Below are 3,878 nucleotides of genomic sequence, written 5' to 3' on the forward strand. Positions count from 1 at the left end.
TTTCTCATGTCCCCACCTTACAGCAAAGGCCTTGAGACTGTGCAAACACTGCTCAGCAATAACTAGAACATCCCTATGTTATCAACACTATTTTGGTCAAAAATCCACAACAGAGCACCATAAAAGCTAGTACAAAGAAAACTAACTCTATCCTAGACAAAACCAATACAATCTCCACCCCTTAATCAATACCAGTTATGTCAAGCTCAGGTCCCACTCCATCCAATAAATCCTCATTAACCACCACCCTCCCTCCCATCTTTTGACTTATACACAGATACCATTCCCTTAGTCCATGGGCCACCCCTGTAAAATGCCCATAAAATGTCCTTTATGTTCATTTAGTCCATGATTTTGGGCTCCATCCATTATGGTGGTCATTCAAGACAGGAGAAGTGGTGTGGAGAATGGAGTTACTGGGCACCAAAGCCAGCTCAGGGCAGGTCATTGCTGCACTTAGAATCATAGAATTGTTTTGGCTAGAAATACCCTTAAGATCATTGAGTCCAACCATTAACCTATCACTGTTGAGTCCACCTCTAAACCATGTCCCTAAGCATCATATCTACCTGTCTTTTAAATAGCTCCAGGGATGGTGACTCAGTCACTTCCCTGGACAGCTTGTTACAATGCTTGACAACCCTTTTGGGTTGCTCTGCTTCTTGTGAGGCTTGTCCTCCATTGGTTCCTGCTATAGTAGTTCCTATAACATGCACTTCAAATCATGCACTATGACAATTTAAAGGTATATCCATTACAATCTCCACCCTTGGTCCCTATGGACCAGGCCATAGGGTTTAACATTACCATGAACTCCTCTTCTTGCCTCTGCTCTGCCATAGACTTATCGATGGACTACAGTCCCTTCAGGGGCATACCTGCTGTGGCATGGACTTATCCATAGCCACAGGCATTTTGAGGTGTTCCAGCATGGCCTTATCCACAGCCACAGATGCTTTAATGTGTATCTGCTGCAACATGGACACATCCACAAACACCTTGGGGTATCCTGCTCCCGCGTGGATTCACCCACAGGTCACAAACCCTTCGATTCCAGTTCCCACTGGAGTTCCAGCCTGTTCAGCACAGCAGCACAGACACAGCAGTGATGCCCTGGCCATCTGCCAGCCCAGGCACATAGCCATTGTTCTTATCAAAATGTTTCCAGGCATAGCAGAGGAAGATGATAAGCAGTATGGTAAGCAGCACAAGCAAAAAGCAGCCACTGCTGAGGACTAGACTCTACTATACAGTAGGGCAAGCAAGCTCCATGGCAAGCACAGGAGCCTGCCAATTAGTAACTAAACAGCTATAATAGCTAGAAATGTGGTCTAGCACACTCCAGTCAAATCTGTCATTATCTCTAACCCTTTGAACCCCATGTACAGTGACAAAAAGGACAATCCCAGCCAAAACAAGTACCTCTGCCATATCCCACATAACCACCTTTCTATTCCCTAATTAGAGCTTCACTAGCCCATTCCAACTCTGCCCATTATGCTGTGGAAGCCTCTGGTGGGATCACTGCAAGCACAAACTGCAAGAGCCAACCTCCTTCAGATGCTGAGGCCAAAATACAATAGTAATGAAGATTTATTTTGATAGTTGTGAAGGACAGAATCAATGGTTATGTTCATCCTGTCTGATCACAGGCCAGGAGCTATCATTGACTGAGTCCAGTCATGACTGATCAGGTCAGTACCTCTTCCATGAGTGCTGCCCACTTTATGTCCAATCTCAGTAGTTCCAGCAGCCAAAATAACCCATACTTACAAAATGTGTGGCTGGCACAAAAGCTGGGAAATCACAAACAAGACACTGGGGGTGATATACACTCGTGCACACATACATCAGCAGACCACTGCTGACACCATCCAGTTCTGGAGTCAGCCTTTCAGAAAAAAAAATGAGCCTTTAAAAAAAGGATGAGGAGGGATTAATAAAGAGATTTTTGAAGAGCTTTGTATGGTGTACCCAAGCCAGAACACCCACTTTATACCCCTGGGGAAGTTTTAACAGATGTCTCTAATGGGGCAGAAGACTGGTGTGCAGCCTTCACAGGCACCTACACACTTTGTGTCCCATCAGATTTGCCCCTCATCGGGTACATTTACTGACTGAAAGCTGCAGGACCAGACCAGAGCACAGTAAACAATTCTCTGTCTATTTGGTTGGCTATCGCCAACAATTTGCTCCCCATTCTAAGTGCAGTGATGAGCTCTCCCATGTCTACAACATCTAGCTTCCGTAAGAAACACCTCACAAAACAAGAAACACCATATACAGCCTCGGCCCAATATATCACAAGGAAATCCCACTGTGGGAAGGAGGGACCCCGGGCCTTTCCAGGGATGGAGAACTGGTGAACACCTCACAAAACAAGAAACACCACATACAGCCTCGGCCCAATATATCACAAGGAAGTCCCACTGTGCGAAGGAGGAACCCCGGGCCTTTCCAGGGATGGAGAACTGGTGGCACTTGTGGATATTGTGCAGCATTTGCGAAGTCCCTATCAAGCCCTATGCTGCTCTGGGGATGCCATCAGGTCAGAGCTCAGGATGAACCTGACCCAAATGTCCACGCTGCTCCTGCACTCCCGAATCATGACCAGCTTCTCGCTCCACGAGACCAAGTTGCCCTGGAAAAAGGATCATGGCTCTGGAAAAAGGATCATGGCCAAAAAATGATGACAAAGATGGTGTCTCTTCTGGAGAAAAGCCCAAACGCTTCCTCTCTGACCTGGGGAGATGAACAAGCAATCTGCTTTGGCCCATCTGGTACTTCCCACTGCCCAGAGTTGCTCTGTCCTGATGGGCTGGTGTGTCTTGTCTCCATCCTTGTGATGTGTCTCTAGAGCCTTGGCAGGCGGATGCTGCCGGGAGGTCTCCCTGCTTCTGTCCCTGCAGCTCTTCCCGTGCTGTAAACAGCCGTCTCGCCTGATCCCCAGCTCCAAGGGGGATTTCCAGCCCCTCGCACTGTTCCCAGCCCATCACACACCACGTGCGGCCACCCGCCAAACCAAAGAGCTCGCCGGCCGCCTGCGGCATCTCAGGCAGAGTCCTGGCTCCAAACACTGTTTTCCCTGTACTCTGGCAGGTGCCTCTTCCCCTCTGCCTTCCCTTAGAGACAAGTTCAATGCAACACCTGAGGCTCTTTCCCCTTTGCAGAAGGCGATGGAGACAGCAAGATGGTCTTAAGGCAGCCAGGGCTGCTGCAGCATGTAGAGACTGGATAGAGGGACATCCCTGTGCACTCAAAGCAGATCTGCCTCTGGTGGCCAAGCTGTTGGGTGACCCTGCACACACCCATGAGACCCCATGCTGTGTCCACTCTGAAGGTCCAACTCCCCATCTTAGCGCCAGAGGTCCCATCCCTGCCTCCCCTGATGGGTCCTGTCCTGACGCCTTGGCAGCAGAGCAGACCCTGCATGCTGCAGAGGTCTGGAGGAGCTCAAGGCTGCCAAGATGAGTTTCAGATCAGATTGTGCCCCATGTATCCCAACAGTAATTGACTGTGGTTGCAATCAGGAAGGGGATTTTGCACCCCCAGGAAGACCACAAGGGCCATGGCCCTAATTCCCATCTGCACAGGGCTCTGCTCCAGTACCGAAGGTCTCTCTGAGAGTTGCCAGCATTGCAAAACAACAGCCTTGCTGGAAGGAGAGCGGGAAGATGTACAAACCAGTAGCAGAGGATTGTGTGCCATTTAAGTGCCGAAAGCTCTGGCGATGCTCCTGCTCTCTTTGTATTTGCCTTGTGCTCTCACCTCTGGGAGTGGGACTGCTGGGGGTCTGCAAGCCCAAAGCCAAGCTCCCGCCATGAGCTGCGTGCCAGCTGCCCAGTGAGAGGGCCTTTGCACCAAGCCTGGAAAACCAA

Source organism: Antrostomus carolinensis, unplaced genomic scaffold (genome assembly GCF_000700745.2).
Source record: "Antrostomus carolinensis isolate BGI_N321 unplaced genomic scaffold, ASM70074v2 scaffold14829, whole genome shotgun sequence".
NCBI classification, from domain to species: domain Eukaryota; kingdom Metazoa; phylum Chordata; class Aves; order Caprimulgiformes; family Caprimulgidae; genus Antrostomus; species Antrostomus carolinensis.